Source organism: Peromyscus leucopus, chromosome 17 (assembly GCF_004664715.2).
Source record: "Peromyscus leucopus breed LL Stock chromosome 17, UCI_PerLeu_2.1, whole genome shotgun sequence".
Lineage (NCBI taxonomy): Eukaryota > Metazoa > Chordata > Mammalia > Rodentia > Cricetidae > Peromyscus > Peromyscus leucopus.
In genome coordinates this window covers 52,174,605-52,190,035 of record NC_051077.1, presented here as the reverse complement: position 1 = coordinate 52,190,035, position 15,431 = coordinate 52,174,605, and the positions used below count along the sequence as shown (strand labels likewise).

General features: G+C 39.2%; 1 long non-coding RNA gene across 1 annotated transcript; it reads left to right on the top strand.

The window, feature by feature from the left end:
- The first annotated feature begins 1,289 nt into the window (after window positions 1–1,289).
- LOC119089234 lies at window positions 1,290–3,478 on the top strand. Its single transcript, XR_005093110.1, has 2 exons — window positions 1,290–1,879; window positions 1,990–3,478. It is a non-coding gene; the product is annotated as an uncharacterized LOC119089234 (long non-coding RNA).
- Window positions 3,479–15,431: the final 11,953 nt, after the last annotated feature.

Genomic DNA, 15,431 nt, shown 5'->3' with positions numbered 1-15,431 from the left:
TCTCCAATTACATGAAATAACTCATCCAGAGTAAAACTTTATGGAAGTGTACTAGTGCCTTTTCTCTTTCTGTGTGGTTTGAATGTAATTGGTCCCCATAAGCTCATAGGGATTTTCACTTTGTTGGAGGAAGTGTGTTAATGTGGAGGGAAGCTTTGAGATCTCTTTTTCAAGGTTCACTCAGTGTGACAGTCAGTCCACTTCCTGTTACCTTCTGATCAAGATATAGCCAGCACCATGTCTGTCTGCACACTACCATGTTCTCCACCATGACGATAATAGCCTGAACCTCTGAACTGTAAGCCAACACCTCAATTCAATGTTTTCTTTCATAATCTTTGCCCATGGTCATGATGTCTTTTCACAGCAATAGAAACCCTAATTAAGATACTGATTAAAAACAGTATTTGAGGCAATTTATAAAAGAGCTTAGCTGGGTGTGGTGGCACACACCTTTAATCCCAGCACTCAGGAGGCAGAGGCAGGCAGATCTCTGTGAGTTTGAGGCCAGCCTGGTCTACAGAGCAAGTTTCAGGACAGGCTCCAAAGCAACACAGAGAAACCCTGTCTTAGAAAACCAAAAATAAAAAGAGCTTAATTTAGCTTATGGTTATGATCTTCATGAGAGAGGCAGGGCAAAGCTCAGAGTTCATGCCCTTGACCTGAAATGTGGGGCAGAGAATGGGAACTGGAAGTGGTATGAGGATTTAAAATCTCAAAACTCACAATGAGTGACATATTCCCTCAAAAGGGTAGCATTTCTAAAATTTTCCAAATGGTACCAACAACTGAGAATTATTGATTGTCTGTTTTTGAAGGCTACATGCTTGTTTTCTTTTACATGAACTAATTCATGTTGAAGAAAAACTCTATGTAAGTTTCTAGATGCCTCAACCTGTGGGTTACAGGAATGAATGTTTACACAAGAAAAATTGTCGTAAGTGAAAACATGTTTAACAATTTGTTTTAAATGTTTTATGCGGCTGGGCGGTGCTAGCACTCGGGAGGCAGAGCCAGGCAGATCTCTCTGAGTTCGAGGCCATCCTGGTCTACAGAGTGAGATCCAGGCCAGGCACCAAAACTACATAGAGAAACCCTGTCTCAAAATGTGATGGATGTGTGTCTTTGGGTATATGCATGTTCTTGATGGTACCCAAGAAAGTTAGACCTTGTAATCTTCCTGAATTTCTTTTTTTTTTTTTTTTCTTTTTTGGTTTTTCGAGACAGGGTTTCTCTGCATAGTTTTGCTCCTTTCCTGGAGCTCACTTGGTAGCCCAGGCTGGCCTCGAACTCACAGCGATCCGCCTGGCTCTGCCTCCCAAGTGCTGGGATTAAAGGCGTGCGCCACCACCGCCCGGCATCTTCCTGAATTTCTAAAAGCAATTACAGAAAGTTGTGGGGGGGAAACCTCACCTAGTTCCTTGGCATGAGCTTGACTTAACTGGCCCTGTCTCTAGCCCTGTAAATATTTTTAAAGCCTTTATATGTCATCTTAACATAAGGAAATAGGGAAGAACTCATACATGAGGAAAACCCTATTCATGTGATTTAGACATCACAGTTGTCTTCAGTTTCAAAGAAAAAAACTCTTGTTTAATCTCTTTTTTCATCATAGGCTTGAAGCAAGTAAATTATTTAGCATGTGCACTCAAGTCTGATGGTGGAGATCACAGTATCATGGCTTGTGTTTTGAAGCTTTTGGAGTAGCTGTTGACGAATTCTGTATATATGACAAATCCCGTTACTGAAGTTTATTTGGTGGTTCATACATTCATTTTCTGGCTTCTGTTCATCTATTGTGCTTTCAATTGGTAACAGGTATTGTTCTGCTGATGTGTATAGGATAGAATGCCCATCATCTAAGGGGTCCATTGTTTATGTAAGTATTGGGCAGTGTATGACAATACTTTTCAAGTAAAGGTGTCTGTGAAAGGGTGATGGATTGTTGTTACTTGTTTTGTTTTTCATATTTTCACAAATTTCCTTCAGACATGGTTTGTGATCCAGCCTGGCGTGGATATCAGTAAACAGTCAAGGCTACATTTGAACAGATGTTTCTCATGTGTCAGCCTTCTGAGTACAAGTCCAACAATAGAAGATGTGCCTCCAATGTGTCCTGTTTTGTCAATACTTTTTAAAACTGTTAATATTCAAATGCTTAATAGAAGAGAATGTCAGAAACATTAAAATACCTCATCTGTGTATTCAAAGTAGCATTTTCATCTATCTGGTAGAGATATAATAAAGTAGAATAATCAGCAATCAACTGTGTATCTCATAGTTTGATGTGCTATAGATATGTATATATTATTTGATGTTCCTACTTTATGAACCCATGTTTATCCGCTTGGCACTCCCTCTTGAAGTATTGCCTCCTAAGGGAGTTATCTAGAGATGCCAGATAATGTCAGGGAATTGAGATTTATTTTAGAAAAAAAATGTGTGTGTGTGTGTGTGCTGATTATGGGTTTGTAGGGCATAGCAGACATGTTGAGACCTGAAGAAAACTTGAGAAAATTCTTTTGGTCCTCTTTGTATGGTGATGAAATCAGATTGCCAGCCTTGCACACCACAGACATTTTTTACCCTAATGAAGCATCTCACTGGTACTTGACTATGATTAGTAGAGACATTGTATCAATAAAATGTTATCTATTAAAATTATAAACATTTAAAGATAGAGGAACATAGAATAGTTTGAATAATTAATCCTATTTGCAAATGAATATGATATATTGCCATTTTTGGATTGTATTAGTTTCTTCTGAGAAGTAAACACTTGTTCATAACGCTTTCTCAGAACCACAAATGAATTCCAGGGAATTGTCTCAGTGAGTAAATTTGGTTGTTACTAAGCCTGGTTACCTGAGTTCAGTCTCTTGGAGACCCATAGTGCTCCTACAAGTCTTTCTTTTGTTGTATACTTGGGCTGTGGCATATGCACACCCAAACACCAGCATATAGAAAAACAATGTTAAAACCCAAATAAGGCCAATGCGGTCACTTGCAGCCAAACTTGACTCCCTGCATTTGATCACTAGAACTCACATAGGTGAAGGAGTAATTACACCTGTACGTTGTTCTGTGGGTGTCACATGCATACTGTGGCATAAGTGTGTACACACTGTTAAAACAGTTTTAAAAGTTGAAGTCAGGAAAGTGAAGAGAATAACCTAAATATTGAGAACAAATAAAATTACTTGCCGGTTGAAATTAATACATTGTAGAATTTTAAGTAGAATTACTGTTCATCAATACAATGATTGTTCCTGTTTAAAATTTGCACTATATTTTTTATTCTCTGATTCAAACATAGGTCATTAAAACAATATATCCCAGCTGAGCATAGTGGTTCATGTGACTGCAGCACTTGGGATACAAAGTCTAGAGGATCTCTCTGAATTTTAGGAAGGTGTGGTTGAGATAGTGAATCCCAGGACAGCTGTTGCTACATAGAAAGATCCTTTCTCAAAAAAAAAAAAGATTATGGAACTTTTCTTATATAATCTGGCTGAACTCATCTGTATCCTACAAATCCTTTTGTTTTCTTTACTCACATCAAGAGAAATGTGTTAATTATGACAATAAGAAACAACGAGGAGAGTCCATTCACAGGGCTAGAAATCCATTGACTCATTCAATGACCATGTAGCAAAAGGAGTAATGGAGCCTCTTCATCTACTGCATTATAATGACTGATTTGGTAGCTGGAGAGTTGGCTCAGTAGTAATGATCCTGTTAGGTACCCAAGTTTGGTTCGTAGCACCCATGTCAGATAGCTCAGTTCTACCTGTAATTCCAGGTTCACAAGATATGAGGCACTGTTTTGGCCTCCTTGGGTACTAGGTATGCAAATGGTGTAGAGACAGGCATGTGACTTCATATTGAAGAAAAGGTTTACTTCACATGTGTTATTTTTTAATTAAAGTTAATTTATTTTAGGTGTATAAGTTTTGCCAGCCTGTAAAACAGTTGAATTCCAGGTACCAGTGGAGACAAGAAGAGAATGTCAGATCTCCAATGGTTGAAATGACAGTGAAATACAGACAGTTGTGTGTGGTGGTATTGTGTATTCTAATAAATTTATCTGGGGTCAGAGAACAGACAGCCACTAGATACAAAGGCTAGAAAATGGTGGCACTCACACCTTTAATCCTAGCATTCCAGAGATAGAAATCCCTCTGGATCTCTGTGAGTTCAAGGCCACATTGGAAATAGCCAAGCATGGTGACACGCCTTTAATCCCAGAAAGCCAGCCTTTAATCCCAGGGAGTGGTGGTAGAAAACAGGAAGATATATAAGGCGTGAGGACCAGAAACTAGAAGCATTTGGCTGGTTAAGCATTTGGCTGGTTAAGATTTTGGCTGGTTAAGCATTCAGGCTTTTGAGCAGTAATTCAGCTGAGACCCATTCCGGATGAGGACTCAGAGGCCTCCAGTCTGAGGAGACAAGACCAGCTGAGGATCCGGCGAGGTGAGATAGCTGTGGCTTGTTCTGTCTCTCTGATCTACCAGCATGGACCCCAATAACTCGGCTCGGGTCTGATTTTATTAATAAGAACCTTTAAGATTCCTGCTACAGTTGTGAGATGTCTTTTGGGTGCTGGGAATCAAAGCCAGGCCCTGTGGACAAAAAGCCACTGTCTTTAGCTGCTGAGCCATGTATTCATACCCATATACATGTTATTCATAGTAATAAGATATGAGTGCTGTTTTCAGTTCATCTTTACTTCAGCCCTAATGACCCGTAAGAAATAAGATTGATAGCATCAGAAACTAACTTAGAAGAAAACTAACTTCAAGACAAATTTAAGCCTAAATCTGCACAAAATGAGGGAAGTGTGCAAAGAATGTTCAGGAGAGAATTTGAAAGCAGTGGCCTTAGAAGTGGCTGACCACTTGACCAAAGCCACACAACTGAGTTTATCTCAAACGTGGTAAATAGGCAGCAGTGGGAGCCCACAAGGACACAGGCCCAATGTCTCATGCTGGAGTTTATGCTCCGTGTAAGGAGAGAAAATGAATTTGCAGGCATGAAGACCAACTTGTCTGAAAGGGATGGTTCACTGATGCCTATGAAGAGACTAGAAAACCAAAATCAAAACATTGTTTTTAGGGCATGGTAGGGCAAAAATGGACTAAAGGATTTCTTAGAGAAAACATCTTGGAGATTTCAGGTAGGAAGCTGGGGCAAACCATTGAGGCCAGCATAGCCTTCCTCTCCAGCCTGATGCTGTAAAGCCTGACTGCTGGCAATAGCTTTTCTAGCTCCTGGTTTTCTATTCTTTTGGTTCTGGTAGGGCCTTGCCTCCCCAAGACTGATTCTAGGCTGATGTAAATTTACATGAACCTTCCAAGCCTAAGCATTTAAAAGTGCCAGATACTTTGCTAATATTGGAGGCACATGGCTAAGAAAATGCTTCACTTCCCCATTATATCTATCAGATAAAGCAGTGTGTCAAAAATGAAACAAAACTAACTTCTTTAGTATAAATGAGGTAATCCTTTAAGGGTTCGGTGGCAGCAGGAAATTTATGGATGTGTTTATTTTGTTTTATTTCACTTTAACGAGGAAGTCACATGGCATTTACGTTTTTTAAGAAACCATTAGTAAACATGATGGCCAAGACACACTGCTGCTTTCATTGTGATGTAATCGCCAGTAAGATGGGAACAAACCACCTGTGCAGGGAACCATAGAGTTGACTTGGCCTAGCTGCCTTGAGAGGGATGCATCATAGATTTTTCAGGTTAGAGTCCATGGCTCCTGGGGCATAATGTGGCTTCCAGTTCCCGAGAGACTGATGCACTCCCACAGGCAGTAAACATTGAGGCTGCTTTGCGTTTCTCTGTATGTTCCCATAGTAGTCACTAAGGCAGTGTGACAATTGGTCTTGAACATTAATCTTGTGTACCCTATGCCTTGTATCCTGGCAACTACAAATGTATTGATCCCGGCAATTGCCACTATATTCTGTTTCTGATAAAAGTATAAAAATCTGGTTGCGCTGGGCGGTGGTGGTGCACACGTTTAATCCCAGCACGTGGGAGGCAGAGGCAGGTGGATCTCTGTGAGTTCGAGGCCAGCCTGGTCTCCAAAGCGAGTTCCAGGAAAGGCGCAAAGCTACACAGAGAAACCCTGTCTTGAAAAACCAAAAAGAAAAGAAACTTAGAGGTTTGAGGTAATCCCTAAGACAACTGTATGTTTACATTGACAAAAAGGGCTCTTCCTGGGCTAGGAATACAGCTTATCATGCACAATAGCATGTCCCCATCACCACTAACAATTTAAAATCTGATAGCTCTCAATAAAATTATCACAGCCTCAATTGTGTTGTGGCCTTTCCAATGGCCATATCAGGCCATATTGGCCCAATAAGCAAACACAGGCACTTACAAACATGGTTCCTTTTTGATCAGAAGGTGAGCCCATCTCCCATCAGGCAAAAGTCTCTGCAGGATCCACACATCTCAGGTTAAATGTGCACTGTCACTCCTTTTTTTTTTTTTTAAGACATGTTTGTTTATACATATCTATAACCTAGGCAGATTAGCTCAAAATAGCAAAAGGAACAGAGGAAAGAATTCCATGATCCCAGTCAGAGACAGTGAAGTTTATATTTTTTATACATGAATTACATTGTCATCCAGGGTTTTTTCCTCCTCAAGTCCCAGGTACAACATGTTTCTAGGCACCAATTTATTCAGTATGCTGTGGGCTGAGATTAGATAGATCTGAAACCCTTCATGTGTGCTGGCATTTAAAATGTTTGGAAACAAACTTTTTCAAATAGTTCATCTTAAATTAAAATCTGGAAGACTTTTGGGACCCTTTTACTCAGAAAGCAGTGCAAACATCCTTATCTAAGACAGACTTAATTACACAGAGACTGCCTTTGTCCCTTCCACCAGAATTGATTCAAGGTTTCCCAAAGTCTGTGGGTGCTGGGTGGGGAGGGAAACAATGAGTAATGCCATGCACAGAGAGGAAAGATAGGGACTTAAAGGTCAGTTTGCAGACTTCGTGTTGTTCAATGTCTCCTTAGAGTAGGGCGAGTTATATTAAGGGAGCCTGTAGCACAGCTAGAGGATTTGGCTCCCCTCTGTTTAGGGGAAAGGTTTCCTTTCTTTAGTTTCTTTCTTTGACTTTCTTTTTCTTTAGAGCTCTTTCTACCTAGGCTGTTTTCCTGTCTTGGTTTATGTTGTGCTCTCTAAAGAGTTTTCTTGCACACAAGTTTCAGGTCAAACACATCTCGATCCCAAGAAAACCTAACCACTAAAGGAATACATTTTTGTTCTCCACATCATTTCTTACACCTCATCTATGCACAGAGTGTTCCTTGTTGCCCTGGTAACTCCCTTAGACCTGCCCTCACTGTGACGTCCAGAAACTTCCATCCTCTGGATTCTTTTGATGACCTAGAGAGTTCAAGAGGCACAGGACCACTACAGAAGATGGTGGGCAGTATCTACCCAGGGTGGCAATCTCAGGTTGTTCCTCAGGTAAGCTAAGTTCCCAGGCTACCCTCTAAATTGTTTCAAGTGTCTGGACATGGCTAACTTTTCTCTTGATCAGGAGTGTGAGTGTGCATTTGAAAAGGGAACTCTCCTAGACAGTAACTGCACTTGATTTTATTCTAAGGAAAGTAGTGACTGTGTTTTGTCCCCAGTATCTGGGGTTGGCCCTCACAATCTTACTCACTGAGTGAATCTGAAAGGAAATGGTGCATAGGACATGAATGAGGAAGGGAAGCAAGACTTCTTCAAGGAGAGCAAGGTCACTGCTCCAGGCCATCAAATTCCTAGAATACGGAAGTAGGCTGGGGAATAAACAAGACTTTGCTGAGTGGGGGAGATATAGATATTTGAATTCCATACCTTAAAACCAAGTTTGATAATATTTGATAGAAAACATTCATATTTGATATTTCTTTGAGCATAAGTGTGGCTGTATTTGTTGAAACCACAATTGGAAGTGTGGGCTGCAGAGGTATAGCAGGGTTTCTGATTCCCCCCATGTCCAGAGAAAGTTGTAGAGAATGGGGTCTCTCTGCTTGGCATAATAGCAGCTGGAGGATCAGTAACCTAAGAGTTTGGGGTTCACTTTAAGTCAGTTTTGGGGGAGTTCTGAAGTCTTTGTGTACATACTTTCTATCCCTATGGAATAGTAGGCAGGCGGATAACATCTTTCAAGATTACATACTTCCTGGCTGAGTTTGCTTTGGTCCTTTGTTTAAAACGTGACCACAGTTCTGTGCTGTTGTTTTTAGCTTTTTCGCTCTGCCAGCTTATTGTTCCACAAACATATCACCCTTTCTTGATGTCGTTTTCTGTTAAACACAGAAGTCAGATTCTGTCAATGTGTGTATTTCTTCTTAATTCTATTGAGCATTCTAAGCTTTTCACCTTTCCATATACCTTTAGAAACAGCATTTCTATCATAAATTGTTGCAAGTTTTCTTTGGGTATGTTGAATTTATGCTGCAAATTGAACATGCCAAACATCTTAATATTGATTCATCATGTTCATATAACAAGTCACCATTTATTTACTTCTTTTATTGTTTTGTTCATATGTGAAATACTTCTAGTTTATTATATGAAATGTACTTTGGGGCTAGACAGGGGGCTCAGCACATACTCTTTCTTCTTGGGGATGGCCTGTGTTTAGATCCTAATGCCCATCTTGGGAGGCTCACATGAACTTTCAACTCCAGATCCAGAGTATCTGACAAAGCTCTTTTCTCTTTACACACACACACACACACACACACACACACACACACACACACACACACACACACGACATTCTTGCATGCATACATAAAAACATAAAAAACACACATAAAAATGGGATTAAATTGTTTTTTTTTTCCAAAAGTCCTTATGGCTTATGAAACAATTGGAGCAAAACAAGTTGCTTTAGGAATTTAGTACAAATCATACAATTAAAAAACCTGTTATCTTGCTTTTCAATTTAAAAGGTTTGTATTACCTTGTCTTACTATGATCCAGAATTACATCCAATCATTAATCAGAGGGAACATAAAATAGTTTCTAACTGATCACAAAAGGCTTCATTTCCTATATCTTTAGAGAATGAAATAGTTTTATTAGTTAAAACTATTTAATCTTCAATGTTGAAACATCAGAATTACTTCAAGTAAGTCTCCTGAATTCTGGAAGAGCCTCAAAAAGACGCCATTTTCTATTATTGGCAAAGCAGAGTACTAGAGTCCCACAGTGTAAGTGCTGGCTCATGGTTTGTTCTTATTGTTGTCTTACTAGAATCTTGTACTTCTTGCTTTGAAGGATCATGGCATATTTTTAGGTTTGTGTCTTTCATCAGTAATGCTGTCTCTGTTGCGTGTTTTAATTAATTATACATCTAATTCATTACACATTTTAATGGATTATACATCTAATTCATTATTCTTTTTTTTAGAAAATGATGGAGTTTCATGTATTTTTATATTCTAAAAATTGGCTATAATACTTTATTAGTCCCTGGAAATTTGTGGATATGGGGGAGTTTCTGTAGAGTTTTATTTTCTTTTCTCAAACTCAATAGCTCCCCTTTCCCCATTTCTTGGACATATCTGGGTTTTTCAACTTTTGTTATGATTGCTTGGGGTTTTGCTATTTAAGTGATTTTAATGGATAATACATTGATTGTTAAATTGTTAAATATTCCTTTTTTCTTTTTCATTTTTTATTTAAAAGTTTCTTTTTATTTTACATACTGACCACAATTCCCCCTCCCTCCCCTCCTCCAGCTCACCCCTTACCTTCCCCTTACCCCACCCCATCCACTCCTCAGAAATGGTAAGGCCTCCCATGGAAAGTCAACAAAGTCTGGCATATCAAGTTGAGGCAAGACCAAGCCCCACCCCCCACCCCCGTATCGAGGCTGGAGGTATCCCTCCATAGAGAATGGGCTCCAAAAAGCCAGTTCATGCACTAGGTATAAATCCTATTCCACTGCCAGTGGCCCCAGAAACTGCCCAAGCCACACAATTGTCGCCCATATTCAGAGGTCCTAGTTCTGTCCCATGCAAATTCCCCAGCTGTCAGTCCAGAGTCAGTGAGCTCCAACTAGCTCCAGTCAGCTATCTCAGTGGGTTTCCCCATCATGACCTTACCCTTTTGCTCATATAATCCCTCCTCCCTCTCTTCAACTGAACTCCAGGAGTGCCACCCAGTGCTTAGCTGTGGATCTCTGCATATGCTTCCATCAGTTACTGGATGAAGGTTCTATGATGACATCAATCTGATTACAGGGGAAGGCCAGTTCAGGGATCATCTCCACTATTGCTTGGAGTCTTAGCTAGGGTCACCTTCATGGGTTCCTGGGAATTTCCCTAGTACCATATTTCTCCCTAACCCAATAATGGCTCCCTCTTTTAAAATATCTCTTTCCTAGCTGGGTGATGGTGGCACATGCCTTTAATCCCAGCACTTGGAAGGCAGAGACAGAGGCAGAGGCAGAGGCAGAAGCAGGCAGATCTCCATGAGTTCAAGGCCAGCCTGGTCTACAGAGCAAGATCAAAGACAGGCTCCAAAAAGCTACACAGAGGAACACTATCTTGAAAAACAAAAAATAAAATAAAACATCTCTTTCCTTGCTCTCCTTCTCTGTCTCTCCCCCAACTTGACCATCATATTCCCTCATGTTCTCTTGCCACCTCTTCTTATTTTTCCCCCTCCTCCCACACTCCCAATTTACTCAGGGGAATTTATCTATTTCCCCTTCCTAAAGGGATCCATGCATGTCTCTCTTAGGGTCCTCCTTGTTAACTAGCTTCTCTGGGGTTGTGTATTGTAGCCTGGTTATCCTTTGCTTTACATCTAGTATCCACTTATGAGTGAGTACATACCATGTTTGTCTTTCTGGTTGGTTTACCTCACTCAGGATGTTTTTCTAGTTCCATCCATTTGTCTGAAAATTTCATGATGTCATTGTTTTACAGCTGAGTAATACTCCATTGTGTAAATGTACCATATTTTCTTTATCCAGCCTTTGGTTGAGGGCCATCTAGATTGTGTAGACAGAAGTTTTCCTGTGTCCCACCCCATTCTGTAGCCATCCAGTGTAGCTGGAAAGTTTTGCTCCAGCTCCCGCCAAGCCCTGGCAGTCCCACAGCCCAGTTATAACATAAGCACACAGACTCTTACATTATTTAAACTGTTTGCTCTAATGGCTCAGACTTCTAGCTATCTAGTTCTTACATCTTAAATTAACCCATTTCTATTAATCTATACTTTGCCATGTGGCTCTTGGCTTACCGGCATCTTCACATGCTGCTTTTCATGGTGGTGGCTGACAGTGTCTCTCTGCCTCAACCTTCCACTTCCCAGAATTCTCTTCTCTGCTTGTCATGCCTATACTTCCTGTCTGGCTATTGGCCAATCAGTGTTTTATTAATAACCAATCAGAGCAACACATTCAGAACATCCCACAGCACTTCCCCTTTTCTTTTTTTCAAAAAGGGAGGTTTTAACTTTCACATAGTAAAATTACAGATAACAAAACAATTATCAAGCAAGAATTACAGTTATAATATCTAGTCTATTTATAATAACTAGTCTATTTGGCAAAATTAAAGAAGATATCCTATCTGTCTTATATTTGTGAGTCTAAATTTTCATATCTAACTTATCTTTTATCATAACTAAGGAAAATTATAACTATCTCTAGTCTTCAACTACATCAAAGACCTCAGAAGGATATAATATTACCTGAGAAATGGGAAAAGGATGCAAGCAACTTTCAAGAGTCTTGGAAGAGTAGACAGAGACAGCTGGCAGCCTGGACAGTCATTCAAAGTTTCTCTGTAAAGTTGGGGCATCTGTCTTCAGCACACAGGCCTAGAGTCTCTCAGTCACTTCTCTCTGTGTCCTGTAGAATGTCTGGCAATTTCCTCTGCAAAGCAGGAACCTGAAGGACCATTTTGCCAAGCAAAGTTGAGTGGTCACCTTCCTATGGGTCCTGCATATCCAGTCAATACAATTTTTTCAAGCAGTCCAGGCAAGAACAGTTTCTTACCCAAATGGCTATTTTTGCCAAGCTGAATATAAGCTCCATATGGAGTGTCTTTGATGTTCATCCTCCTCTCTGAAGCAAATCTGGTGCTGCCAGGAGCAGACATGTCTCACTGTCCAGAAAGTCTGAATTTTAAAAAATATTTTAAATGCCATATTCTGTCTTTGAAGTGTTTGAAGATTACCTATCTGTCTGAAATATATCTATATATACCTAGAAAACTAAACTAACATGACCATAAGTTTGATTATCATAGAAGACTAATTGTAATTATCCATTACAATTTAAATGAGTTATCTAAACATAATACTTCCAACAAGAGTAGAAATATATATACAGTAAAACAAAATTAACTTTAAGTTTGTATCAATAAACTAAAATCTACAGCAATGTAAAACATTTCTAAACAAGTTGCTCTTTAAAAATCCAACCCCAAATAAACATATAGGGGCTTATATTAATTCTAAACTATTTAGTCTATGGCTTAGTTTCATTACTAACTAGCTCTTACAACTTAACTCAGTCCATTCCTATTAATCTATGCTTTGCCATGTGGTTTTGTGGCATTACCTGTTCTCTCACATCTTGCTTCTCCTGGCAGCAGCTTGCAGCATCTCCTCTGACCTCTGCCCTTCTCTTCCCTGTATTTCTGCTTGGATTTCCTGCCTGGCTCTATTCTGTCTTATCATAGGCCATAGCAGCTTCTTTATTAACCAATGGCAGCAACACATGTTTACAGAATACAGAAAAATGATCCCACAGCTTTTTTCCTTTTCTGTCCAATCAAAAAGGAAGGTTTTCATTTTAATATATTAAAATTATATATAACAAAACAGTTACCAAGCAAGAATTACAGTTACAATATCTAGTCTATTTGTATTTGGCAAAATTAAAGAAAATACTCTATCATCTATCCAATTTTTGTGAGTCTAAATTTTCATATCTAATTTACATTTTATCATGACCAAGGAAAACTATAACTATCTAGTCTTCAACTCCACCAAAGGCCCCAGAAGGATATTATCTGAGTAAATAGGAAGTGCATTGCAAACAACTTCCAATATTCTAGAAATGAGAAGAGACATTTGGTTGCTTGGACAGTCACCAAAAGTTCTTTTGTAGCATTAGGGCATCCATCTTCAGCCTATAGGCCTAGAGAGCTGGCAGACTTTTCAGTGAAGCAGGAAATTTGAGAACTGTCCTGCCTATTTTGGCAAGGTTTGTCAGTCACTTTCCTCTGTGCCCTGCAGAATGTCTGGCAGTATCTTCTGTGAAGCAGGAACCTGAAGGATAATCTCACCTTGTTTTGGCAAAGTTCAGTGGTCACTTTCCCATGGGTCCTGTATGTCTGGTTTATACAATATACTGTCAAGCAGTCTGGGCAAGAACAGTTTCTTGCCCAAATGAATAGCCTTTTTCATATTGTAAACAAACTCCATAATAAGTTTCTTTGATGCCCATCATCTTCTTTGAAGTAACTGGTGCTACCAGGAGCAGACATGTCTCACTGTCCAGAAAAGTCTAAGTTCTTAAATATTTTAAATGCCATATGCTGTAGGTCTTTGAAATGTTTGAAGATTACCTGCCTATCTGAAATATAACTCTGTATACCTAGAGAAGCTAACTAACATGACTATAATTTTGACTATTAAGATGACTATTAAGTTATATTTTATAATTATATATTACATTTTTTGGGTTTTTTTGAGACAGGGTTTCTCTGTGTAGCTTTGGAGCCTTTTCTGGAACTCACTCTATAGCCCAGGCTGGTCTCAGACTCACAGAGATCCACCTGCCTTTGCCTCCCGAGTGCTGGGATTAAAGACATGCACCACCACTGCCCAGCTATATTACATTTTTTAATAAGCTGCATGAACATAATACCCTAAACAAGACTAGAAATATACATACAGTATAATAAAATTAACTTTAAATTTGTATTAATAAACCAAAATTTATACTAATGTAAAATACATGAGATTAATAGTTGTTTTTAGGTGAAAATAGATTCAATAATCTACCGTTTCTTCCCATCATTTCTATATTATATCCCCCTTTCTTCTTTTAGAAAGAGATTGACTATGACCAATAACAATTTTTAACCAAACCCCCTAAACAAAGACAAACCTCCATAATCCATTTTCTGGGAATGTGAGCATAGTTTTCTTGGCCATTTCCTGCTGATTGGAGGCATTGGTAATCTTTGGAGGACCCTGAGAAAATTTAGGATTATGGTCAAGCCCTGACTGGACCATCTCAGCCAGTTTTCCTTGAATTTGTTCTTGATGTTGAATCCCATTGGAGACCTCTCAGAGGATCTTCCTTGATGCAGCCATATTAACCCAGAAGGAATCCACAGCTTCTTATCTTCTGTGGAAACAAAAACGGAACCTCTTTTTCCAAAGCAACATATTCTTAGACCCAAAATTTGAAGACAAGATAACTTTAGAATATGTATGTTGAATTAATCTAGCAATATTTATAATCAAATGTGTCTTAGCAGCTGCTGTTCCTTCTTCAGTCTTCAAACAATTAAAAGACAACATAATAACATATAGTATCCAGACTCTCTGTGTATATTTCATCTTATGTGGCTTTTTTATTTTATATTATTTTTATTGTCTCTTTAAAGACTTTGTTTTATTTTTAAAAAACCATTTATTTCTTTCTATAATTGCCTATACCCATTTTCTTTATTTTTCCCAAGGCTACATACATTTTTTAAACACACTGTTACCTGTTAGAGGCCTTTCTGCCTGAGTCTGGTTTATCCTTTTCTGACCAGGAGACTTTTTAAACTGCTAAGTTGTGTGTCTAGGACTGAAGTGGTAACTTTTGCTGCTGGCCATGCCCAACTCAGCACGACAGAGGTACATTTATTGCCAACTCTGGGAAGCAGTGTGTCTATGCCTCCATCAAGCAGCATGAAGCCCAGAAACCTTATAGAAAAAGCTAAATTTGCCATACAGCATGCTGTGAGGCTTGGAGATGCCTCTGTGTACCATGGCAGGGATCTGCCATGTTGTGCTCAATCTCATAATAGCATCTCTGTACCATGGTCTGAATGAGAGACATAAATTAGGAAGCTGCTCTTGGCTCCATTTCTGTGTATTCAGAATCGTTTAAAAGGTTTTTCAGGTCTATGTGGATCAATGCCTGATGATGGGCAACAAGGCTGTTTCCAGGTTCTGGCTATCACTAATAATGCTGCTATGAACATAGTTGAGCAACTGTCCTTGTGGTATGAATGTATAACCTTTGAGTATATGCCCAAGAGTGGTATTGCTGGATCATGAGGTATATTAATTCCCAGTTTTCTGAGAAACCCCCATACTGATTTCCAAAGTGGCTGTACAAGTTTGCACTTGTTTGAATCTTAGATGGTCATT